General features: G+C 46.8%; 1 protein-coding gene across 3 annotated transcripts in view; it reads right to left on the bottom strand.

The window, feature by feature from the left end:
* LOC139273233 (serine/threonine-protein kinase PAK 5-like) overlaps positions 1-27542 on the bottom strand; it is a 365900-nt gene that overhangs the window by 319535 nt on the left and 18823 nt on the right. The window contains exon 2 of one of the 3 annotated variants that reach the window (XM_070889858.1): positions 12905-12968. The exons of 1 other annotated variant lie outside the window; for it this stretch is intronic. The gene's annotated coding sequence lies outside the window, so the exon portion shown is untranslated. Of the gene's footprint in view, positions 1-8250; positions 8362-12904; positions 12969-27542 lie in introns of those variants that run through there. One more of the 3 variants, XM_070889860.1, reaches the window with a different exon arrangement.

Raw genomic sequence — 27542 nt, 5'->3', positions numbered from 1 at the left:
TGTAAATGTGACCATCTGTATATGTCCCACCCTGCAGAAAGACGCACTCTGTAAAAAGTTATATTTTAATCTTTGCAGAAGAAATTGGCCCACAACAAAAGGGAAAGAACTCGAACAGGAGGAGGTGTGCCAAATCTTCATCCACTGACACCCTTGGAACAGCGGGTCGCTGCTTTGATGAGTCGTACATGGAGAAAAGCAGTTAGTTGAGCACAAGCTGGGCCCACACGCGAGGGAGAAGGTAAGTCCTGAAAATACACTGTGGCCCTTCAAATCAACCTGCTGCCTGGCCTGCTATGTGAGAGAGTACTCATGCCACCCATCCTGCCCCCTCCTGTGCTGCTAACCATTTGACTGTTCTGATATATTTTGCAGAAGATGATGCCAATCCTGAAGATCCAGAAGAACCAGATGCGGAGGATCCAGACGATCCAGACCAAGGGTGGTTGCAGGCGTTGTCTGAAATGTCTTCAGGGGAGACTTTAGAACTTAATATTTATGAGCCCACATCAATGGACATCAGTGTTTCAAATCCTTGCATTTGTTCTGGTTCCACCTTTTATGGTTTCACAGATTCCGATGTTGTGCGTCCCAGTGGTGCTGGTGGTGTAATGCAGCAGTTTACACCCACTGCCCCACCGTCCCAGCCTGCGCCTCCCACTTCCATAGGTTCTGGGTTCCACAGATTTCGACGTTGTGGGTCCCAGTGGTGCTTCTGGTGTAATGCAGCAGTTTACACACTGCCCCACCGTCCCAGCCTGCACCATCCATTGGAGTGGTGCCACATGCAACACCCAGGACCCCACCGTCCCAGCCTGCAGCTCCCATTGGAGTGGTGCCATGAGGCAGACCCAGGCAGAGGAGAGGTGATTGGAAACACGCTCTCCTGAGATGTAGCGTGCAACAGATGTGGCTCAGGTTGTGGCATTGGGTGTGGAGCAATGACCTTACCCGATCACTCGTGGGCAGAGTCAGTGCAGTGGGTGAAGAGGTAACGGTACTGACGGGAGAAATAGCAGCAATGACAAGGAAAATGAGGGAGGGAATGTCCAAGTGAGTGCATAGGCCATCAGGGAGGGGATGTGAGTGACGGCATAGGCTGTCAGGGAGAACATGCAAGTGATGGCACAGGCCCTCATGGAGGTAGCTGCTGCAATAAGGGCACACAGCCCGGCCAATCAAATGACACCCCCATGAAGAAGTGAACATTCACCGAGATGTGGGTGAGAGATGATTGCAGCCTTTCTTTGCTGCTTTTGTTCTTGTTCTTAATGTAACTGTAATAACTTTATTCAAATTTAAATTGTTTTGTAACTTTACAAGTTTATAAGTGATATTAAAGAGTCATATTAAAAATTAAATTTGATACAAATATTTTATTACACTAACATGAACTTTTCAATAAAATATTTTTTCATTAAAACTGAATCATGTTCCATTAACACAACATAGGAACAACTCCAAAAAATAAACATGTCCATGCGCAACAGATGTCACAGAGTCCTCAGGCATCAATAATTGAAGCGTTCACGGACGAGCTGCTGGCGCAGGGCTCGAGCAATCGTTAAAGGAGCATGATAGACCGCCCTCCTCCGACCGCGTGCTCCGGCATCAGGCACTTGCATGATTTCCTGATCATCGTCATCATCCTCATCCTGCTCTTCCAAATTACTATCATCAGGCACTCTCCCCTCATGTGGGTCTTCTGATTCCACTACCAGCTCCTGCTGCCTCATGATGGCCAAATTATGCAGCATGCAGCACACAACAGTGAACTGACCGACAATCTGAGGAGAGTGTTACAAGTGGCCTCCGGAATGGTCCAGGCATCGGAAACGCTGTTTCAAGATGCCAATGGTCCTCTCTATGATGCTGCGCGTCACAATGTGCGACATGTTGTATTGATGGTCAGCTTCCATCCGTGTTACGCATAGGGGCATCATGAGCCAGGTGGCGAGGCCGTACCCTTTGTCTCCCAGTAGCCAGCTCTGCCCTTTTGGCTGCTCCTGAAACATATCAGATATAACGCTGTCATGTAGGATGAACACATCATGGGTGCTGCCAGGGTATCTCGCATCGACTGACATGATGCACTGCTTGTTGTCACACACGAGCTGCACATTAATGGAGTGGAAACCTTTTCTATTCCTGTACTGCTCGGAATCCTCCACAGGTGCTCGCAAGGCAATGTGGGTTCAATCAATGCAGCCCTGTACCTTTGGGAAGCCAGCAAGCCTGGAGAAACCCACAGCCCAGTCTTGCATGGCTTGGCCAGTTATTGGGAACTTGATGAAGTCATTTCTCCGCGCACAGTGCAGCCGTGACCTGGTAAACGCAGGCATGTATTGCACGTTGAGAGATGGCGCACACATCTCCAGTTGTAGCTTGAAACGATCCCGAGGCATAGAAGGAAAGTACAGCTGTAACCTTCACTTCAACAGACAAGGCAGTCGGCGTTCTGCTTCTCGGCTGTAAATCTGCTCTCAGCATATCAAAGATCTCAACGACAACTTCTCTGCGGAAACACAGCCTTTTGACACATGCAGCCTCGCTCATGTCCAGGTACGAACGCCTGGCTCAATATTGCTTATGTGGTTGAGGCCTCTTGCCTATCAGCCTACGGGCTATGATGTTCCTGGTGCAGTGAGCTCTAATCAATTCTCTCCTATGCAGTGAATTGATGGAGAACCATTGCATAATCCATGGTGTTGATAATGCAGCACCTATACTTGAAGTACAAATTAAACTTTTAAACTTGCTGGCTGGCTCTCCCTCTCTCCCTCCCTCCCTCCCGGTGCTTTGCACGCCGCCCCTATCCCCTGACCGAACTTCTCTCTGCAGCTCAAAGCCTGCTGCTGCTGGGCTCTGTGGAAGTCGTTCTCCCTCGCCTCACGCCGCCCCTATCTCCTGGCCAAACAGCCGACATCTCACAGCTCGGTGCCTGCTGCTGCTGCTTCAGAGAGGTAGGAAAATGTAATTTATTTTTTTAGTTGATTTATTTATCATTTATTATTCATGATGGCTCTTTATTTGTAGAAGTGAAGTGTTAAATGCTTGTAAAATTCCCTAACTTCCTTCTCTCCCCGCCATCCCGCCATTCCCCCCCGCCTCGCCTATCTCTCTCTCACTCCCTGCGCCTAATTTATAAAGTGTAGGCAAGGTTTTTCTGAGCGTACAAAAATCTACGCTTACTCCATTCTAAGTTAGTTTGAAGTAAGTTTTCGCTGCCTAAACTTGCAAAACAGGCATAAGTGGCTGGACACGCCCCCTTTAAAAAAAACTGTTCCAAAATGAAACTATTCTAACTCACTAGAATTGGAGCAAACTAAATGCCAAGAATTGCAACTTCTAAAATGCTCCATTCTAAACTAGTTGCTCCAAAAAAAAAGGAGCAACTCGAGCCGAAACTTGAGCCCAATATGTGATGATTTTTTTTCTGTCGTCATTGTGTTAAAGATAGATTTTGAGTATTTTTTTTCTATACACCTCTGTAGTACCTTGAGATGTATTTCTATGTTAAAGATGTTTTATAACACAAGTTCCTGTTGCTTTGATTCCTCAATATTCAAACTGCTAAGTTTAGACAGGGACTCTGGTATAGACCAGCTATTGTAAATGTATATCAAACCAGTTTCAAATATCAATTATAACATCAGACATGGGTTAGCAACCATGCACGTTTTGCCTGAGAAATAAGAGCTCCTCTCCAAATTAGCAATAAGGATTGCAGCATTATAAAGACATTAAAACAGTGAGGATCTAGAATTCCCAAATGAATACTCATTCAGCGACAGTAATGGGAAAAGTAGTAGACCATTTTTAACATGGCTTTTGTTTTAATTGGCACCAATAAAAGTGAAAGTGAAAGTGACTCCTGGGGTCTCCATGGTCTAAATTATTCATGCAACAAATCCTATACGAACACTTAATTATTTCCGACTACCGAGATCATAAAATATCAACGGTGATTTGAAAAAAATAGGCACTCTAAGAAAGCCCACACAAATCTGCAAACTATATGCATATGTATATAAATAAATATGGAACATCATGCATGATTAGCAGGAGGAAAACAATACCTCAGAACCAAGAAAACAATTGCAAAAAAAAAGACACGAAGCATAATGGAAAACCATGTGGGTAATCATTGGCATTATGCATGCAATACAGATGGAGTGGGGCGGAGCAGACTTCACACCAGAAAATTTGGAGTTGGCTGTACATTTTAGTTTATCAGCATGAATGGTAGTTGTGAATATTTGCTTCTTTTTTTATACATTGTCATTGGTGCTAAGTAACATGATCTGCCAGATCATCAAACAAGCTTCAAGTATTGCCCTCATAGCCTACATTCAAAGTCCTTGCAAAATAGGAATATATTCCAATTGTTCCCGTTCAACTCTCACAAGACAATGGGCCGGATCTTTCTGGAAAATAACAGCGAATTAACAGCTCACATTATTAATTTGCAAATCAGCCAGCAAATTCAGGGGATTAAGAGATACACCATGAGTTACGAATCTCCAGAATTTACTGGTCGATTTACGCTGCTCTCTCGTCCTTAGCCTAGCCATTATTTTTAAGAACTTGCTGGATTTGCACATCTAATGCCCATTAAACTCACTGCAGAAAGTTAGGACTGGGCCTTAAATAGTTAAGTATCTTTTTAACGCATGATTATCGTTAATGCTGATTAAGGACCAAAAAGGAGACCTACACATGGAGGCAGAGGGCATGGCTGAGGTACTAAATAACAACTTCTATTGACCTTTAACGTAGTGAAATGTTCCCAGGCGTTTCAAAGGAGTATTAGGAGATAAAAAAAATTGACACCAAGCCGCATAAGGAGAAATTAGGGCAGGTGACTAAAAGCTTGCTCAAAGAGGTAGGTTTTAAGGAGCGTCTTGAAGGAGGAAAGAGAGGTGGAGAGACAGAGGTTTAGGCAGGGAATTCCAGAGCTTAGGGCCTAGGCAACAGAAGGCACGGCCACCAATAGTTGAGCAATTATAATCAGGGATGCTCAAGAAGGCAGAATTAGAGAAGCGCAGACATCTCGGGGGGTTGTGGGGCTGGAGGAGATTACAGAGATAGGGAGGGGCAAGGCCATGGAGGGATTTGAAAACAAGGATGAGAATTTTAAAATCGAGGCGTTGCTTAACCGGGAGCCAATGTAGGTCAGCGAGCACAGGGGTGGTGGGTGAGCAGGACTTGGTACGAGTTAGGACACGGGCAGCTTAATTTTGGATCACGTCTAGTTTATGTAGAGTAGAATGTGGGATGCTAGTCTAGAAGTAACAAAATTTAAAATAATGAAAGGGATAGACAAGATAGAGGCGGAGAGGTTGTTTCCACTGGTCGGGGAGACTAGAACTAGGGGGCACAACCTCAAAATACGGGGGAGCCAATTTAAAACTGAGTTGAGAAGGAATTTCTTCTCCCAGAGGGTTATGAATCTGTGGAATTCTCTGCGCAAGGAAGCAGTTGAGGCTAGCTCATTGAATGTATTCAAGTCACGGATAGATAGATTTTTAACCAATACGGAAATTAAGGGTTACAGGGAGCGGGCGGGTAAGTGGAGCTGAGTCCACGGCCAGATCAGCCATGATCTTGTTGAATGGCGGAGCAGGCTCGAGGGGCTAGATGGCCTACTCCTGTCCCTAATTCTTATGTTCTTATGTTATAAAGGCATGGATGAGGGCATCAGCAGCGGATGAGCGGAGGCAAGGGCGGAGACAGGCGATGTTAGAGGTGAAAATAGGCAGTCTTAATTATGCTAAGGATATGTATTTGAATCTGTCTTTACCAAGGAAGCAGATGCTGCCAAAGTCCTAGTGAAAGAGGAGGTAGTTGAGATACAGGATGGGCTAAAAATTGATAAAGAGCTATTAGAAAGGCTGGCTGTACTTAAAAGTAGATAAGTCACCAGGACCGAGTGGGATGCATCCTAGGATGCTGAGGGAAGTAACGGTGGAAATTGCAGAGGTACTGGCCATAATCTTCCAAACCTCCTTAGATACAGAGGAGAATTGCAAATGTTACACTCTTGTTCAAAAAAGGGTGCAAGGATAAACCCAGCAACTGCTGTCCAGTCAGTTTAACCCTTGTGGTGGGAAAGCGTTTAGAAATGATAATCCAGGACAAAATTAACAATCAAGTGTTGATTAATTATTAATTAAGAAAAGCCAGCACCAAGGCAAATCATGTTTAACTAACTTGATTGAGTTTTTTGATGAGGTAACAGAGACGGTTGATGAGAGCAATGCGGTTGTACATGAACTTCCGAAAGGAGTTTGATAAAGTGCCACATAATAGGTTTGCCAGCAAAGTTGAAGCACATGGAATAAAAGGGACAGTGGCAGCAAGGATGTGAAATTGGCTAAGTGACAGGAATCAGAGAGTAGTGGTGAACGGTGGTTTTTCAGACTGGAGGAAGGTGGTGTTGCCCAATGGTCGGTACCAGGACCTCTGCTTTTCCTTATTTATAATCGATGGCTTGGATTTGGGTGTACAGGGCACAATTTCAAAATTTTCAGAGGACACAAAACTTGAAAGCATAGTGAACAATGAAGAGGATAGTGATAGACTTCAATAGGACATGGGCAGACATGTGGCAGATTAAATTTAATGCAGGAAAGTGCAAAGTGATACATTTTGGTAGGAAGAACAAGAGGAGGCAATGTAAACTAAAGGGTACAATTCTAAAGGGGGTGCATGAACAGAGGGATCTAGGAGTATATGTGCACAAATCGTTGAAGGTGGCAAGGCAGTTTGAGAAAGCAGTTATAAAAGCTTACGGGATCCTGGACTTCATGAATAGAGGTATAGGGCTAGAAAGTCAGTTTCGAAAACACTATTTTTTCGCCAAAATTACCGTTTTCGATTCGCTACCGCTAGTAGGCCAGAAATTCAACCTTTAAATTTGCGCAGCGGTAAAAATCGGCGTTGCACGCGGATTCGTGGCGCAAAGCGCAATCCTCACCAACTTTAGTCCGGGCCGAAAGCGCTGCAAGAGGCCTTGAGAGTGGGGGGGAGGGGGAGGGGGGGAACAAAAACAAATACATTCACAAGACACTTATCTATCGAATTGCTGAAAAAGAATTTAAAAATTTGCAGGTCTTCATACTGCTGGCAGGGCTGCACGGCAGGTTTTACACTGTCGGCATTCTGAGCACAGAATACGGGTGCGGAGAACGCCAAATTTGGGGCAAAAACTCTTTTTTGGGTCTTGCACGGCAACGCTCCTCTGCCCAACGGTACATGGAAAGCACCACCATAAAACATCCCCGCATTTCCCGCCGACCAGTTTTTCGCCAATATGGTGAAATATCGCCAAAAACCTGGTTGCAAAGTCAGCGAATTTCTAGCCCATTGGGAACAAAAGCGTGAATATTATGATGAACCTGTATAAAACACTGGTTCGGTCTCAACTCGAGTAGTGTGTCCAATTCTGGACACCGCACTTTTGGAAGGATGTGAGGGCCTTCGAGGGGGTGCAAAAAAGATTTTACAAGAATGGTTCCAGGGATGAGGTACTTCAGTTACGTGGATAGAGTGGAGAAGCTGGAGTTGTTCTCCTTAGAGCAGGGAAGGTTAAGAGGAGATTTGATAGAGGTGGTCAAAATCATGAGAATTATCAGGGTATCAAAAACATGGAGTATCAAAATCGTGAGACAGATTAGGTAGAGAGAAACTGTTCCCATTGGCAGAATGGTCGAGAACCAGCGGACACAGATTTAAGGTGATTAGCAGAAGAACCAAAGGCGACATGAGGAAAAACGTTTTTATGCAGTGAGTGGTTATGATCTGCAATGCACGGCCTGAAAGAGTGGTGGAGGCAGATTCAATCGTGGCTTTCAAAAGGAAACTGGATAAGTACCTGAAGGAACAGTAATTGCAGGGCTACGGGGAAAGGGTGGGGATAGTGGAGCTAGCTGAAGTGCTCTTGTAGAGAGCCGGCACGAGCTCAACAGACCAAATGGCCATCTTCTATGCTGTAACCATTCTACAATTCTATGATTCTAATCGAGAAAAGGGACAATTTATACTGTTCAATCTCATTACGGCATGTAGTCAATTGTTGTTGGAGATTTAAAATATTTTAAATTTTAAAAAAAACTTACTTTTCCTTTGTCTTTTTTTTTTCCACCCTCTCAATGCAAAATTTATTTCCCTCTCTATTACTCTTTCTGTACCGGAGTTGACTCAAATTCACCACCCCCCCCCCCCCCCCACCTCCCTGCCCCCACCCACCTATTCTGTTGTTCGTCTGTTTCTTTCTCAGTACTTAAATCTCATTGGTTCGGGAGATACATTGTTGATCCCGCGGTCATGAAGGTCCAACAGCTCGCACTTCCAGCAAACGACAACGCAAAAAATTTGAGCTGAAGGTTGCAGGATAAAAAGTCCAACGTCATGCTCCAGCAGGACCTGGTCCCAATGTTGCGACCATAAAATGATAAAAGCTGTGTTAATAAAAATGCAATTTTTAGAAAATGAAGTTCACTATTTTCAAAAATCAAAATAGCATGTAACTGTACACAGCAATAACCAAATCAAGGATATGTATTTTAGTCTTCAGTTTAGTAGCTGGGCAGTTGGAAAAAAAACATTTGCCATAAACACTTTATTCTGAAAGATTCTGAATATGCAACAAGGAAGTGGTACTGATCAATCTTTGTTGACGGCCACATTCTCATGTAGTATGGCTGCAGTCCTACAAAGTTCAACAGAAAGCACATGTCTCCTTCTGCATTAATGCTTACACTGCAAGAGCAAATGCCTGTATAAAAGTCATTTTATTACTGGACAATAAAATTCACTGATTAAACAAAGATAAATGCAATATTGATATAAAAAAAATACTACCACAGCACATACAACGCACAACACAATTGCCTTTTAAACCACAGTACAACAAAGCAATTATATCAGAGTTCAACAGGGTCTACATAGGTCTCAGGGGAGAAGGCACTTCAACATTCCTCCTACAGAACTGGGCACTTGACCATCCAGAGTTTCTCTGGAGGGATTCAAGCTGAACAGCGTGCAATCAGATTTTCTCCCCTGCTACTGTACTGAAACGGCTCTTATCAAAAGGTACAAATGACACCCTCTGTGACTGCGACTGTGGTAAACTATCCCTCCTCTTCCTTCTCGGCCTGTCTGCAACCTTTGAAATGGTTGACCACACCATCCTCCTCCAATGCCTATCCTCTTGTCCAGCTGGGTGAGACTGCACTCGCCTGGTTCCATTCTAATCTATCCAGTTGTAGTCTGAGATCTCTTCCTGCTCCTGCACCATTACCTCTGGAGTCCCCAAGGACCTGTTCTTGGTCCACTACTATTTCTCATCTACATGCTATCCCTCGGCGACATCATCTGAAAACACTTCAGTTCCACATATTTACGGACGACATCTAACTCTACCACACCACCACTTCTCTTGACGCCTCCACTGTCTCTAAATCGTCAGACTACTTATCTGTCCAACACCCAGTACTGGATGAGCAGAAATTTTCTCCAACCAAATATTGGGAAGACAGAAGCCAATGTCTTCGGTTCCCACCACAAACCCCATTCCCTAGCCATTGGCTCTATCCTCCTCCCAAGCAACTGTGAGAGACTGAACCAGACCGTTCGCAACCATGGTGTCATATTTGACCCCAAGATGAACTTCCGACCACATATCGGCACCATCACCAAGACTGCCTGACCCCACTCTTGCCTCAACTCATCTGCTGCTGAAACCCTCATCCATACCTTTTCACCTCTAAACTTGACTATTCCAATCCTCTCCTGGCCGGCCCCTTATCTTCCATTCTCCATAAACTTGAACTCATCCAAAACTTTGCTGCCCGTATCCTAACTCGCACAAAGTCCTGTTCATCTATCCCTGTGCTCGCTGACCTACACTGGCTCCTGGTCTGGTATCACCTTGATTTTAAAATTATCGGTTTTCAAATCCCTTCATGGTCTCACCACTCCACATCTCTAACTTCCTCCAGCCCTACAACCCTCAGATCTCTGCTCTCCTCCAATTGTGGCCTCTTGCATATCTCCGATTTTAACGTTCCACCATTGGCGGTCTTATTCAGTTAACTAGGCTCCAATCTCTGGAATTCCCTCCCTAAACCTCTCCACCACTCTACCCCTCTCTCCTACTTTAAGACGCTTCTTAAAACCAACCTTTGGTCATCTGACCTAATATTTCCTTATGTAGCTCGGTACCAGATTTTATTTGCTAATGCTCCTGTGAAACACCTTGGGATGTTTACTACGTTAAAGGCACTATTTAAGTTGTTGTATATTTTCACATGTGCAGGAATGTCTTTTTCTCTCAATCAGATATGAAAATTAGTGGAGTATGTTTAAAGCAACGGTTTTATTCAGCCATGCATATAGCACCTTGGAATGTTTTACTATGTTATAGGCGCTATATAAATGCAAGTTGTTGTTGTAGTTTCATCAAGGCCAGGCCAACATTGCTAACTAAATAACTAGATAGACAGACATGCAGAAAATAAGATTTTTTTTAAAGGAAATAAATGTCATGGTTACACAATATAAAAGTATACAGCTTCAAGACACCATTATACAAAGCCTTTCGGAAAATCGAGCTGGAAAATATAACATGTATCTGATCTGATCCATTACACACCCTTGCCGAAGTTGAAAGTTCCAGAAAATATCAGCAAAGTAATAAAAATGATATTTCTATTCAATACTGGCTATAACAGTTCCCATCAGATAGGCAGGCGAATGGGGTAAAATCTCCACAGGGGTTCTCTGGATCTTCTGCCCTACCTCCAGCAAAAGATTGGCAGAAATATTGGAGAAACAGCTGTTTCGGCAGGAGATCAGGGAACCCTCATGAAATTTCTAACTTTACGTTTTCATCAGGAAAACCAAGAAATATAAAACTTGAAAAAAAGGTGTAATTTGCAGCTTTCTTTACCCAAGTACTTCTGCAAACACACTTGAGTGTTACTACATGATTCTATAAACCTAAATAGAACAGTGCTTTCAGAAATGTCCAATCTTAATAACCCTTTTTGCCTGGTAACTGTAATGTTCTCTTGCCAGTACACATATAAAAGCCTCCTCAAACAATTTAAAATACATTACAGAAATGCAACATTGAATAATGGCAGAATTTCATTTGTTATGCATACGAAAAGGCACATTAAGCAATTGTGTACCCTAAGGTGGGTACAAAAAATATTATGCTGATAGTATATCCAAACACATTAAGCAGATAGCTTCGGTGTGCAAAGGGTAAGAGCGCTTTAGAAAGGAGGGTAGGAGGGTAGAAAGTTCACTTTATTCCAAGTAGTCCCCATTTTTTTACCACCAATATCTTGGTCATAATTCTTTTTGAAAGTCCTCAAGTATCACCACCATTATATTTTGGTCTGTTTAAACAGACCACCTGACGTTCATAGTATTCTGCTGCCCTGTATCCACCATTAGCAATCCATATATTGACACAAAAGGAAAATACTGCAGATGCTGGAAACTGAAATAAAAACAGAGAATGCTGGAAATCTCAGCAAGTCGGGCAGCATCTGTGGAGAGAAAAACAGAGTTAACGTTTCGGGTCGACGACCCTTCGTCAGAACTGCCGAATGTTCGAAAAGAGCACATTCTTAAGCACTGATAGGGGGGAGGGGAAGAAAGAACAAAAGGGAAGGTCAGTGATAGGGTGGAAGGCAGGAGAGATTAGAAAGCCAAAAGGGATGATGGGCTGAATTGAAATGGTAATGATAGAGGTTAGAAAAAGGTTAATCTGGAGAGGGTGTGAATGGCATAGTAATGACCAGCTGCCATCAAAGACAAAAAGAGAGAAAGAAAAAAGAAAAGAAAAGAAACATAAGATTGGGGGGAGGGGGAGGGGGGGAGAAGGGAGCCAAAGATGGCCAGAGGTTTTGCTCTGAAATTGTTGAACTCGATGTTGAGTCTAGAAGGCTGTAAAGTGCCTAAACGAAAGATGAGGTGCTGTTCCTCAAATATTGACAGCACCTGACTATACTAACAGATTACATTCACTATCGAGTTTTGCTTCCTAAAGTACTAGCTGGTTTATATAATTTCAATTTAGATTATGCATTAGATACACAAGGAAGGTGGGAAATATTCAGACATAAAAGAATCCCAAAATTTCAAATTTTTTTTTTTTAAATCACCCTTTAGTCTTATTCATCCAATCTAGCAGCTAGCATAGATTTTGCTGTTCCACATTCCGGTGACAAAAAGCTCTCCATATCCTAGATGTACATGCAGAATTAATCATCAAAAAAATGCGATTAATATTATACAATTAAGAATGGGAATGATATTAACAGTTGCCTCCATTTTCCTTATAATATTTTCTCCTTTATAAATAACAAAGGCAGAGCTTCAGAAGTCGTTAGTTTTCAGATACCAGGACTGCATCACAGTCCACAGTGAACACATCAAGTACTCCATACCTCTGCAGGATTAAATGATTTATTAAATAACTCTAGCTCCATGGTTTATTGGTAGTATTTCAGTTTTCCAGTAACTATATTACTAAAAAATTTTGCAGAAATGCAAATTTAATGAGAATAGAAAATTTAATCTGCCATGCTTCAACAAACAAGCAAAAGCAATCTGCTATTGTCAATTCTATGGCTGCATATAAAATAAATAATTTCCAGCTGCACTTTATACCAAGGCATAGGGAGTTTTTTTCTCCCACCATAATATGCCACTGATGCAGACAACAAAATGTAATAAATCTCAAACGTGAATGTTCTACAGAATACCTCCGAGTCTATATTAAACAGCATAACCAATGGATTGCGCACTTTTATGAATCATTTGTTTGCATCTTGAACGGACATTCACATGGCACTCTGCAGGGGTTAAAATGGGCTGTTCATACCTCATTACATAATCGTACTTCTCCTGGTTCTTAGGCTGGTCAGCTCCTCAGTGCTGTATGTGGCCTGAATACAATAAGAGGACAGCAGGGGAAGAAAAACATTAGCAGTCAGGGAACAGTCAGAGTTACTGGAAATGGTAGCACTAGAAGAGTAGGAAGAAAAGGAACACAGCTTGTGGCACATTCTTAGTCCACAAAACCTCTATTCCTCTCAAAGTCTAACAGCTGAACGACTAAGGGGCCAAAATTGTCCCTTAACGTAGTGCCAGTTAGCACCGCCGACCGGCGCTAAGAAGGTAGCGTGCAGGCACGGCAGCCACGTCACCCCGAGCGGATTTGCCCCCAGGGTTCCACCAATGAAATGTGGCTGCACCACGCCCCGCAATTAGCGCACTGTTGCGGTGTACACACAGCGATGACCCCTTTGCGTCCTTTCGGGGGAAATTGCCCCGCGGGATGCGAGATCGACGTGGTGTGATACTAATGACAGCTTCTTGGTGCGAGAAGCTGTGATGGCTATGGTGCCCCAGCCAACCTTAAAGGGGAGGTGTTAGCGCGGTGGCCACCATCTATTTTCCGTTGGCCGATTTTTCAGTTGGCCTGACAATGGCGGCCGCTGGTGTGGCCGGGCCGCCAACATGCAGCCCAGCACCCCCTCTTGGGTGCCAGGCCGCTGGCCCGGCCGACACCTTCTCTGGTGGCCCAGTGGGTGCCACTAAAGTGGCTGCAGAGTTTGCAGCAGCCCTCCCCTTTAAAAGGGGAAGGATGTTGTGAGGCGTCAGCGTGACGAAGCACATCAGCGTCGTGCTGACGTCATTTAGCGACATGCTGATGTACTGATCTTAGGCCCGCCGATGTGCTGGTGTTAAGACCATATGGGCCCAAATTGCCCCATGAGTTGCACCGTTTTTTTTTGGTGTAACTTGATTTTTCTGGTGTATCTTTTAAGTTGCAAATATGGCCATTTAATTTGCGCCAGTGTAAGTGAGTTAGTTAGGTTTTTTTCTGAGGTCAGTTTATTTTTTCAAAAAGGGGGCATTCCCAGCCACTTACACCATTTATGTCAATTTGGCCGGAAAAAAGTAGTACTAAACTAACTTAGGGCAGCGTATGTGTCCACTTTTGTCCACACAGAAAGACCTTGCTTACAGTTAAGGAATCGGTGCAAGTAACTACATTTAAAGCACCACCAAGCACCAAACAAAGCACAAAAAGTAATAAGCAATTAATTAATAAAATAGAAGGAACCCTGCACCTAAAGCATCAAGACCAAAGTAATAAGCAATCAATAAATAAAAAAATAGAAGAAACCCTGCACCTAAAGCATCAAGACCAAAGTAATAAGCAATCAATAAATAAAAAAATAGAAGAAACCCTGCACCTAAAACACCAAAATCAATCAGTAAATAACAGATAAAATATTGAACTCCTACCATAGGGAACGCGGCGGGCCGCCGATGAGGGAGCCCATTCGGCCAGGGCTAGGGACGGCGTGCTTCGGCCCCTCCCACATCGCCTGCAGCGCGCGTTTGCAGAAACAGCCTGCCAGGAGCTACTGCACATGCGCACAGACTCTAGCACGCATGTACCGGTAGGTCCCGGCACTGCTAGCTCCGCCCCCCTCGCTTCATTGTACGCCACGCCAGCTCCACAGATAGCCCGAGAATCGGCCATGATCGCAGAGTTTTTTCGGCGCAGCTTTTGAGGTAAAAAGTCGGCGAGGGGGTTCAGAAAAAAACGGAGGGCCAAATTTGGGCGCTTAGAGAGGGTGCAGAGGAGATTTACGAGAATGGTTCCAGGGATGTGAAATTCAGCTAGGTGGAGAGATTAGAGAAACTGGGGCTGTTCTCCTTAGAGCAGAGAAGGATAAGGGGATTTTTGATAGAGGTGTTCAAAATCATGAAGGATAAATACAGAGAGAACTGTTTCCAGTGGCAGATGGTCAATAACCAGAGGACACAGATTTAAGGTAACTGGCAAAAGAGCCAGAGGCAACATGAGAAGAATTTTTTTTTAAAAAACCCAGTGAGTTATGATGATCTGGAATGCACTGCCTGAAAGGTTGGTGGAAGTAGATAACTTTCAGAACGGAATTGGATAAATACTTGAAGTGGGAAAATTTGCAGGGCTATAGGGAAAAAGCAGGGGAGTGGGACTAATTGGATAGGTCTTTCAAAGAGCCAGCACAGGCAAGATGGGCTGAATGGCCTCCATCTGTGCTGGATCATTCTATGGGCCCAAGTTTCGGCCTCAGTTGCTCCTGATTTTTTGGAGCAACTGGTGTAGAACGGAGTATCTTAGAAATTCAAATTCTCGGCATTTGGTTTGCTCCATTTCCAGTCTGTTAGAACAGTTTCACTTTGGAAGATAATTTTTTTTTCAAAAGGGGGCATGTCTGGCCACTTACGCCTGTTTTCAAAGTTTCGGCAGTGAAAACTTACTCCAAACTAACTTAGAATGGAATAAGTGAAGATTTTTGTACGCTCGAAAAAACCTTGTCTACACTTTAGAAAATCAGGCGTAGGTTACAAATCAGGCGTAGGGAATGGGGGGGTGGGGGGTTTAAAGGGAAGTTTACAAACATTAAACACTTCAGTTTGACAAATAAAGAGCCATCATCAATAATAAATGATAAAAATATCAATAAATCAACCAATAAATCAATCAAAAAAAATTAGTAAGAAATAATTTTTTTTAAAATAAATCAATAAATAAAACATTTTCTACTTACCGACTGCAGCAGCGGGAGCCCTCCAACAGCGTGCTAGGATGCCCCCCCCCCCCCCCCCCAGTGTGTCTCTGTCAGTGTCTCTATCTCTCTGTCTGTCTGTCTGTGTGTCTCTCACTCTCTGTCTGTCAGTGTCTGTGTTTCTGACAGCGAGAGAAGGGGGAGGAGAGGAGAAGGGGAAAGGGGGAGGAGAGGAGAAGGGGAAAGGGGGAGGAGAGGAGAAGGGGAAAGGGGGAGGAGAGGAGAAGGGGAAAGGGGAGGAGAGGAGGAGAGGAGAAGGGGAAAGGGGGAGGAGAGGAGAAGGGGAAAGGGGGAGGAGAGGAGAAGGGGAAAGGGGGAGGAGAGGAGAAGGGGAAAGGGGGAGGAGAGGAGAAGGGGAAAGGGGGAGGAGAGGAGAAGGGGAAAGGGGGAGGAGAGGAGAAGGGGAAAGGGGGAGGAGAGGAGAAGGGGAAAGGGGGAGGAGAGGAGAAGGGGAAAGGGGGAGGAGAGGAGAAGGGGAAAGAGAAGGGGGGGAGAAGAGAAGGGGAAAGAGAAGGGGGGGAGAAGAGAAGGGGAAAGAGAAGGGGGGGAGAAGAGAAAAGGAGAAGGCGGGGAAGGAGATGGGGGGGAAGGAGAAGGTGGGGGGAGGGAAGGAGAAGGGGGGGGGAGGAGATGGGAGGGGGAGGAGAATGGGGGGGGGAGAAGGAGAATGGGGGGGGGGAGAAGGAGAATGGGGGGGGGAGAAGGAGAATGGGGGGGGGAGAAGGAGAATGGGGGGGGGAGAAGGAGAATGGGGGGGGGAGAAGGAGAATGGGGGGGGGAGAAGGAGAATGGGGGGGGGAGAAGGAGAATGGGGGGGGGGAGAAGGAGAATGGGGGGGGGAGAAGGAGAATGGGGGGGGGGAGAAGGAGAATAGGGGGGGGGAGAAGGAGAATGGGGGGGGGGGAGAAGGAGAATGGGGGGGAGAAGGAGAATGGGGGGGGGAGAAGGAGAATGGGGGGGGGGAGAAGGAGAATGGGGGGGGAGAAGGAGAATGGGGGGGGAGAAGGAGAATGGGGGGGGGGAGAAGGAGAATGGGGGGGGAGAAGGAGAATGGGGGGGGGGAGAAGGAGAATGGGGGGGAGAAGGAGAATGGGGGGGGAGAAGGAGAATGGGGGGGAGAGAAGGAGAATGGGGGGGGAGAGAAGGAGAATGGGGGGGGGAGAAGGAGATGGGGGGGAGAAGGAGAATGGGGGAGGAAGGAGAATGGGGGGGGGAAGGAGAATGGGGGGGGGGAAAGGAGAATGGGGGGGGGGAAAGGAGAATGGGGGGGGGGAAAGGAGAATGGGGGGGGGGAAAGGAGAATGGGGGGGGGGAAAGGAGAATGGGGGGGGGAAGGAGAATGGGGGGGGGGAAGGAGAATGGGGGGGGGAAGGAGAATGGGGGGGGGAAGGAGAATGGGGGGGGGAAGGAGAATGGGGGGGAGGAATGGGGGGGAGGAGAATGGGGGGGGGAGGAGAATGGGGGGGAGGAGAAAGGGGGGGGGAGGAGACTGGGGGGGGGAGGAGAATGGGGGGGGGAGGAGAATGGGGGGGGGGAGGAGAATGGGGGGGGGGAGGAGAATGGGGGGGGGAGGAGAATGGGGGGGGGAGGAGAATGGGGGGGGGAGGAGAATGGGGGGGGGAGGAGAATGGGGGGGGAGGAGAATGGGGGGGGAAGGAGAATGGGGGGGGAGGAGAATGGGGGGGGGAGGAGAATGGGGGGGGGAGGAGAATGGGGGGGGGGAGGAGAATGGGGGGGGGGAGGAGAATGGGGGGGGGGAGGAGAATGGGGGGGGGGAGGAGAATGGGGGGGGGAGGAGAATGGGGGGGGGAGGAGGAATGGGGGGGGGGAGGAGAATGGGGGGGGGAGGAGAATGGGGGGGGAGGAGAATGGGGGGGGAGGAGAATGGGGGGGGAGGAGAATGGGGGGGGAGGAGAAGGGGGAGGAGAATGGGGGGGGGGGGAGGAGAATGGGGGGGGGGGAAGGAGAATGGGGGGGGGAAGGAGAATGGGGGGGGGGAAGGAGAATGGGGGGGGGGGAGGAGAATGGGGGGGGGGAAGGGGGGGGGAAGGAGAATGGGGGGGGGGGGGAAAAGAATGGGGGGGAAAGGAGAAGGGGGGGGAAGGAGAAGGGGGGGGAAGGAGAAGGAGAGAGGCTGAACGGGCCGGGCCCAAGATTTCGGGCAGGGCACGTCCCCAGCACCAGATTTACAGGTAGGTGGCGTTGGGTCGGGGTCGAGTCCGGGGTCCGGAGCGCGGGTCGGGTCGGGGGGAGGTCGGGTCCGGGGGGGGGGGGGCAGAGGGAGGTCGGATCGGTTCGTGTCGGGGGCGGGAGGAGGGAGGTCAGGTTGGGTCGAGTCCGGTCCGGGCTGGGGGGGGGGGCGACGCGGGAGTCGAGTCGGGTCGGGAGGAAGCAGGAGCTGGGCGTGGGAGGCAGCCTTATGCACGCAGCCCCAATGAGGCCATTCGGTCAGGGCTAGGGGCTTTATGCTTTGGGCCCCTCCCACACAGTTTTGGGCGCCTGGAGCTACTGCACAGGGACCTAGCTCCGCTCCCCACAGCTCGTGCTGCGCCGCGCCCGGCTGCAGAGGACCAGCAGGCATCTGTAAGTTTTTTTTAGGCGCACTTTGTGGCGCGAAAAACGGGCGTCCAGGTCGGGGCTGCGCCATTCTAGGTGCGGCCCAAAACTTGGGCCCTATGATTCTAACACAAAATGTATATACCACTGATAGTACCAAACACTTCAAATAGTAAAAGGTATAGAAAATTATTTTCTAGTAATACTGCAATAATATCACAAAGGAAATTAATTCCATCTTCTGAACATTAGGGCATTGCCGGTACAGACATGATGGACTGAATGGTCTCCTTCGATGCTGTATGATTCTCTGATTCATTGGAATTTTAGCAACAACTGTAATAGGCAAGTCATCTAACTATCAGAATCATCCACACAGTATGTTACACAATTCTACAATGTGAATTCAAGGCTGCAATTTAACCTCAGGATTCAGATGACAATGTTTATCAACAGCTCAAGCTTCACTCCAATATGTCCACTGAACCCTTTGATTAGATTACTGTACTACCTTGTATCTTGCTTCCAGCTATCTATTATTTTATCTGATCACACTCTCAATTTTCAGATCGCACTGTTATGTTGTGCGTTGATGCAGATGCTCCAACACTATAGGATTCATACATTAGACTAGTCACCAATGCAGACCGAAAGCAAGCCCGGCAGCAGTACTCACAACTTTTTCATCCCCATGCAGTTGCCAATTATTAATATACTTAGCATAACCAATCAAGTACAGTGAAACCTCCAAGTTATAGACACCTTAGGAACTGGCATCAACTAGCCTTTTTCTGCGGGTGTCCTTATTTTCAAAATTTGATGTACTGTAAAGATTTTCTGAACCATCTTGGAAGAACCAGCTGAGATTATGACCAGCACAAATCAGCTGCAACAATGCTAAGAATCTCTTTCCCATGCACCAGCATTCAGCTCTGCTCATTTATCGGTTTTATAGTCTGAATTCCCATTTCATTTCAAACCGCTCTCACTTGGAGCACAGTGCAACTTCAGTAAAGTTCGACTGACCAGCACCAGGGCAGTCACAAGACAAAAATGGGGAAATGTGATGACGGGTTGTGCTGGTATATCTAAGACTTATCTTTGGAAGCTTTGAACAGATCTGAGAAAATTTAGGAAGGAAAACACAACAGGTCACATTATATGTGTGATGTAGGTATGCTAGGATTTACTAGCCACCAGGTGGCGCCACTGTCGGAGGTCATTGGGCTGTGTGCACGTATGTACGGCCCATAGAAACATAGAAAATAGGTGCAGGAGTAGGCCATTCGGCCCTTCAATCCTGCACCGCCATTCAATGAGTTCATGGCTGAACATGCAACTTCAGTACCCCACTCCTGCTTTCTTGCTATACCCCTTGATCCCCCTAGTAGTAAGGACTTCATCTAACTCCTTTTTGAATATATTTAGTGAATTGGCCTCAACAACTTTCTGTGGTAGAGAATTCCACAGGTTCACCACTCTCTGGGTGAAGAAGTTTCTCCTCATCTCGGTCCTAAATGGCTTACCCCTTATCCTTAGACTGTGACCCCTGGTTCTGGACTTCCCCAACATTGGGAACATTCTTCCTGCATCTAACCTGTCTAAACCTGTCAGAATTTAAAACATTTCTATGAGATCCCCTCTCATTCTTCTGAACTCCAGTGAATACAAGCCCAGTTGATCCAGTCTTTCTTGATATGTCAGTCCAGCCATCCCGGGAATCAGTCTGGTGAACCTTCGCTGCACTCCCTCAATAGCAAGAATGTCCTTCCTCAAGTTAGGAGACCAAAACTGTACACAATACTCCAGGTGTGGCCTCACCAAGGCCCTGTACAGCTGTAGTAACACCTCCCTGCCCCTGTACTCAAATCCCCTCATTATGAAGGCCAACATGTCATTTGCTTTCTTAACCGCCTGCTGTACCTGCATGCCAACCTTCAATGACTGATGTACTATGACACCCAGGTCTCGTTGCACCTCCCCTTTTCCTAATCTGTCACCATTCAGATAATAGTCTGTCTCTCTGTTTTTACCACCGAAGTAGATAACCTCACATTTATCCACATTATACTTCATCTGCCATGCATTTGCCCACTCACCTAACCTATCCAAGTCACTCTGCAGCCTCATAGCATCCTCTTCGCAGCTCACACTGCCACCCAACTTAGTGTAATCCGCAAATTTGGAGATACTACATTTAATCCCCTCGTCTAAATCATTAATGTACAATGTAAACAGCTGGAGCCCCAGCACAGAACCTTGCAGTACCCCACGAGTCACTGCCTGCCATTCTGAAAAGTACCCATTTACTCCTACTCTTTGCTTCCTGTCTGCCAACTCGTTCTCAATCCATGTCAGCACACTACCCCCAATCCCATGTGCATTAACTTTGCACATTAATCTCTTGTGTGGGACCTTGTCGAAAACCTTCTGAAAGTCCAAATACACCACATCAACTGGTTCTCCCTTGTCCACTCTACTGGAAACATCCTCAAAAAATTCCAAAAGATTTGTCAAGCATGATTTCCCTTTCACAAATCCATGCTGTCTTGGACCTATCATGTCACCTCTTTCCAAATGCGCTGCTATGACATCCTTAATAATTGATTCCATCATTTTACCCACTACCGATGTCAGGCTGACCGGTCTAGAATTCCCTGTTTTCTCTCTCCCTCCTTTTTTATAAAGTGGGATACATTGGCTACCCTCCACTCGATAGGAACTGATCTAGAGTCAATGGAATGTTGGAAAATGACTGTCAATGCATCCGCTATTTCCAAGGCCACCTCCTTAAGTATTCTGGGATGCAGTCCATCAGACCCTGGGGATTTATCTGCCTTCAATCCCATCAATTTCCCCAACACAATTTCCCGACTAATAAGGATTTCCCTCAGTTCCTCCTTCTTACTAGACCCTCTGACCCCTTTTATATCCGGAAGGTTGTTTGTGTTCTCTTTAGTGAATACCGAACCAAAGTACTTGTTTCCCACCAAAGTACCCAGGTATAAAAGGCCAGCCATCTTGTAATGTAATCACTTTGGGCCCTAATAAAGTAGAGCCAGGTTTGTACCTATTCAAAGTTTACAGTATTGAGTCCATTGAGTTATTGCATATACATATTTGGCGACGAGGATGGCAACAAGAACCTTTGCATACAAAAATGAGCACAATTGGAATTCTGGAGCGATTCCTGAAGGGAGAAGATTGGGCAGACTTTGTAGCCCGCTTGACCAGTACTTCGTGGCCAACAAAATGGAGAAAGAGGCAGACGCAGTTCTGCGCCGGGCGGTCCTCCTCATGGTTTGCGGTCCGAAAATCTATGGACTCAAAGAATCTTCTCTCGCCCTTATGTCCAATGGACAAGGACTATGAAACAGTGTGTGGTCTGGTATGTGACCATCTCAAACCAGATGAAGACATCATCATCTCAAGATATCGATTCTATACGCACGTTCGTTCTGAGGGCCAGGATATATCGGAATTCTTTGCCGACATAAGGCGCCTAGCTGGACTGTGTAAGTCCGAAACCGTGTTGGCAGACATGCTGTGGGACTTCTTTGTAATCGGCATCAACCACGAGGTGATCCTGCGTAAACTAATGGCGGCGGAGACGCTGGATTTGAGCAAGGCCATCACGATTGCCCAATCGTGCATGACGACGGACAAAAGCTTAAAGCAGATATCAGTGAAAAATCGGAACTCGGCAAGTACTGTAAACAAGATAGTATTGTTGTTTGGCAGAGCTACATATGGCAGGGCCTACCCGACTGCGTACACGAAACCTGCGGCTGCTCAAAGTCCGCCAACAGGAATTAATCCAATATCACTGTGTTGGCGTTGTGGGGGAAATCATCGGCATCATCAGTGTCTGTTTAAACATTATATTTGTAAAGGCTGTTCGAGAGTGGGACATCTCCAGCGCATGTGTCCGCAACTGAGCAAGCGTGCTGCGACAGGGGTCGCGAAGGGGGGGCGGGGGAGAGTCGCGGAGGGAGAGTCGCGGAGGTCGGGGGGAGAGTCGCGGAGGTCGGGGGGAGAGGGGGGAGTGTCGCGGAGGTCGGGAGGGTGGGCGGAGTGTCGCAGAGGTCGGGGGGGGTGGAGTGTCGCGGAGGTCAGGGGGGTGGGTGGGCGGAGTGTCGCGGAGGTCGGAGGGGGTGGGGGGAGAGTCGGCGGAGGAGTCGTGGAGGTCGGGGGGGGGGGGAAGAGTCGCGAAGGTCAGGGGAAGAGTCGCGGAGGTCGGGGGGGGGGGGGGAAGAGTCGTGGAGGTGGGGGGGGGTGAGGAGAGAGTCACGGAGGTTGTCGGGGAGGGGGGGGGAGGAGAGAGTCACGGAGGTTGTCGGGGGGGGCGGAGTCACGGAGGTCGGGGTGGGAAGAGTTGCGGAGGTCGTGGGGCGGGGGGGAAGAGTCACGGAGGGAAAGTTGCGGAGGTCGGGGGGCGTAGCCCGAAACTTGGGCCCAATGATTGTATACTGTGGGGTAATCGTGTAATTATGGCCAAGAAAGGCAGAGAGAAATTTATGCACGATCTACATAGCATGCATCCCAGTATTGTCATGATGAAATCCATTTGCCAGGTCTCATGTATGGTGGCCTGGAATGGACTCTGATCTGGAATCATGTGCATCAATGGAACACTTGCATGCAACTTAGTAAAGCACCAGCGGAATCGCCGCTGAGTCTGTGGTTGTGGCCATCTAAACCATGGTCCAGGATCCACATCGACTTTGCAAGTCTCTTCCTGGGAAAGATGTTCTTAGTTGTGGTAGATGCTTAATCCAAGTGGATAGTGTGTACAATCATGTCATCCAGCATATCCACAGCTACCATTGTGAACCTTCGTGTCCTGTTTGCTACGCATGGTCTGCCTGACATCGTTGTAAGCGACAACGGATCTTGCTTCACCAGAATGAAGTTTCAAGAGCTCATGAAACTCAATGGTATCAAACATGTGAGGTCAGCACCATTCAAACCCACATCCAACAGACAAACAGAGCATGTGGTTCAAACCATCAAGCAGAGTATGAAACGTGTAACTCAAGGTTCACTGCAAACTCGTTTGTCACGTATATTGCTTAGTTACAGGACATGACCCCATACGCCTACCGGGGTCTTCTCTGCTGAACTATTGATGGAGAGGTCTCAAGACCAGGCTCTCTCTTGTCCACCTTGACTTGAATAATCGTGTCGAATACAGATGTCAAACTCAGCAAGGGTATCATGATCACACTACTGTGTCACGCGACATTTCTATCAATGATCCTGTGTTTGTACTGAATTATGGTCAAGTCCCAAATAGATCACCGTTACAGCCAAGGAGGGTAACAGAGTGTTTATCGTTAAGCTCAAGAATGGGCAGACATGCAGGAAACATGGCGATCAAATAAAGCTGTGGCACACGGATGAACCGGAACAGTCTGAGGAAGACACAGTGACCAACCAACCCACCCTCAGTCATCAGAGGACTCTGCAGTCATCAATGAATCTGGACTTTCAATCTCTAACGTGGTCATTGCCACTCCCATCAGATCGGCTACCTAACCCCCAGTCATAACAGACTCAGAACACTCGCCCAAGGCTGGAGTTGAACTGAGACGTTCAACTCGGGAGCGGAAAGCCTCGGACCCTCTCAATTTGTAAAAAGACTGTTACTAATATCTTAAAGGGGGATATCATCATGTATGTATGCTTGGGTTTACTAGCCACCAGGTGGCGCCACTGTCAGAGGTCATTGGGCTCTGCGCACGTGTGTGCGGCCCAGGTATAAAAGGCCAGCCATCTTGTAATGTATTCACTTTGGGCCTTAATAAAGTAGAGCCAGGTTTGTACCTGTTCGGAGTTTACAGTATTCAATCTATTGAGTTACTGCATAAACAATATGTAGTAGTGAAACAATATGTAGTAGTGTAGAAGGATGCTAGGAGGCTGCAGGGGGACTTGGACAGGTTAGGTGAATGGGCAAATGCATAGCAGATGCAGTATAATGTGGCTAAGTGTGAGGTTATCCACTTTGGTTGCAAAAACAGGAAGGCAGATTATCTGAATGGTGACAGATTAGTAAAAGGGGAGGTGCAATGAGACCTGGGTGTCATGGTACATCAGTCATTGAAGGTAGGCATGCAGGTACAGCAGGCACAGCAGGCAGTAAAGGCGGCAAATGGCATGCTGGCCTTCATAGCGAGGGGATTTGAGTACAGGAGCAGGGAGGTCTTACTGCAGTTGTACAGAGCCTTGGTGAGACCATACCTTGAGTATTGTGTGCAGTTTTGGTCTCCTAATCTGAGGAAGGACATTCTTGCTATAGAGAGAGTGCAGCGAAGGTTCACCAGACTGATTCCTGGGATGGCAGGACTGATATGAAGAATGACTGGATCGACTAGGCTTATATTCACTGGAATTTAGAAGAATGAGGGGATCTCATAGAAACATATAAAATTCTGTTGAGATTGGACAGGTTAGATGCAGGAAGAATGTTCCCGATGTTGGGGAAGTCCAGAACCAGGGGTCACATTCTAAGGATAAGGGGTAAGCCATTTAGGACTGAGATGAGGAGAAACTTCTTCACTCAGAGAATTGTGAACCTGTGGAATTCTCTACCACAGAAAGCTGTTGAGGCCAGTTCGTTAGATGTATTCAAAAGGGAGTTAGATGTGGCCCTTATGGCTAAAGGGATCAAGGGGTATGGAGAGAAAGCAGGAATGGAGTACTGAAGTTGCATGACCGGCCATGATCATATTGAATGGTGATACAGACTCGAAGGGCCGAATGGCCTATTCCTGCACCTATTTTCTATGTTTCTATGTAGGTTCTTGGTTAAGCAATGAGTCTACAGGAAGACTGACTGATAGCTGGGACTCTCAGGCCTTTCCATCACACTATAGAGCAGCAGGCAGACCGAGAACCAGGACAGCCACCCACCTACACTCTCCAAAGCCAAAGCTCCTGAAAGAAGTGGATCCACCATCAGAAGCCAATGGAAAGAGTACTGGGTCGGGGGGCGGGGGGGGGAGTGGAAGAGGAACTTCCAGCAGCCGCTGAAAGAGTGCATGGACACGGTGCTGGGACAGGAAAGGACAGCTCCTCTCACTGTTCACATGTGCTTTCCTTGATTCAAGAAGCTGGTGAGGTCAGTGCGTGGTCAGCGTGAGGCAGCAGTAGATTATTTGATGGAAACTGCTTTTGTCGAATAGGGAGCTCTTTACCCACCATCCGTAGTGGCAGAGAAACCACTGTATCCCTGGGATAGAACCGTGCAAGTATTCAATCCCAGAGATAGAGTGGCTTCGCTGTCGCTATGGATACTGGGTAAAGAGCACCTCGTTCCACAAATGGCATTTCATAAAAACACACTGCTGTCTTGCACTAACCTGCACACACTGACAAAAGTGATGGGCCCCAAGAGAATTTGGGGGCAGAAAGGAAGCAAACTAAAAGAGGAAGCACCACTGATCCAGAGTCATTGAATGTTTCAGATACAGCAGCTTTACAACAGGCAGTGTTTTAAGTTTTAAAAGGGCTTGGTACATTGAAGGCTGGTTGAAGTTCCTAATTTGAGAGTGTCCATGGTTTCAGAATGCCTCTTGTATATTTTACCATGCAAGTTATTTGAGTCTGTTTTTTGGGAATGTCTGCTTATACTGAATTCACTGTATGCTGTTTGACTAAGGACTGAGCACAACCTTTGTCAGAATGGAAACTAATGTTACCACTAATTCTTTTTGTCCTTAATTCATGACATTATACAATGTAAAAAACAAAAGTTACACAGGATCTGAAAATTCCACTAATGCAAAATCAGAAATTAAACCTATTGATTAAGACAACATGAAAACATTGTTAGATTCATTAAACTAGTGTAATTCAATTGTTATACTCTTCAAAGAATATGATAGCCGCATTCAGTTGTATAAATAAAAAAAAACTGCTGCATTACAATACCGAAATGGATCGTTAGTGTAACCAGTTTCAAAGTCTCACTTCAAGAATCTGAACAGTGGGCTGTTAAAAACATTTTCAGCGACATTTCTAGATCTAAATTATGCAACTTTCTGATGAACAGACAAGAATGGACTGGTTGAGCTGAATGGCCTGTTTCTGTGACGTATATCCTATGTTATGTAATGTAAAAGGAAAAGCAAAATACTGCGGATGCTGGAAATCTAAAATATAAACAAAAAAATGCTGGAAATACTCAACAGGTCAGGCAGCATCTGTGGAGAGAGTTAACGTTCTTGAAACTCTTTACAGATGCTACCTGAGCTGCTGAGCATTTCCAAGAATGTAAAAGGCCAATTTTATTAATTAGGGTTTCTGTTAGCCCGTGCTCGGAGTAGTGCAGCTCACCAACAGAGGTTGGAGTGAACTTGGACCTGGCCTGGAGGCGGCGTAGGTTAAACAGGTTCCCACTGGTTCTGCAGTTTCATTCCACTCCAGCGGGGGGTTTGTTGATTTTGAGTTGGAGATTGGCGGCGAGGAAGATTGAGAAGAGGGTTGGGGCGATGACGCAGCCCTGTTTGACCCCGGTCCGGACATGGGTTGGGTCTGTAATGGATCCGTTGGTAAGGACCATGGCCTGCACGTCATCGTGAAGCAGGCGAAGGATGTTGACAAACTTTTGGGGGCATCCAAAATGGAGGAGGACGCTCCATAGGCGCTCACGGTTGACAGTGTCAAAGGCCTTATTGAGCTGCAGTATGCGGACGATGCCTGCGTCTGTGCACTTTCAGAGGCTGAACTCCAGGATATAGTCAATGTATTCACTGAGGCATATGAAAGTATGGGCCTTACGCTTAACATCCGTAAGACAAAGGTCCTTCACCAGACTGTCACCGCCGCACCTCCAATCATCAAGATCCACGGCGCGGCCCTGGACAACGTGGACCATTTCCCATATCTCGGGAGCCTCTTATCAACAAAGGCAGACATTGATGCGGAGATTCAGCATTGCCTCCAGTGCGCCAGCGCAGCCTTCGGCTGCCTGCAGAAAAGTGTGTTTGAAGACCTGGTCCTCAAATCTACCACCAAACTCATGGTCTACAGGGCTGTGTGGGTCTGAGGCATGGACGATGTACAGAAGGCACCTCAAGTCGCTGGAGATATATCACCAATGATGTCTCCGCAAGATCCTGCAAATCTCCTGGGAGGACAGGCGCACCAACATCAGTGTCCTCGGCCAGGCTAACATCCCCAGTATTGAAGCACTGACCACACTCGAGCAGCTTCGCTGGGCAGGCCACATAGAACGCATGCCAGATTCGAGAATCCCTAAGCAAATGCTTTATGCGGAACTCCTTCATGGTAAACGAGCCAAAGGAGGACACCCTCAAAGCCTCCCTG

The sequence above is a fragment of the Pristiophorus japonicus genome, chromosome 9 (genome assembly GCF_044704955.1).
Source record: "Pristiophorus japonicus isolate sPriJap1 chromosome 9, sPriJap1.hap1, whole genome shotgun sequence".
Classification (NCBI taxonomy): domain Eukaryota; kingdom Metazoa; phylum Chordata; class Chondrichthyes; family Pristiophoridae; genus Pristiophorus; species Pristiophorus japonicus.
This window is presented reverse-complemented; position numbering and strand designations above follow the sequence as displayed.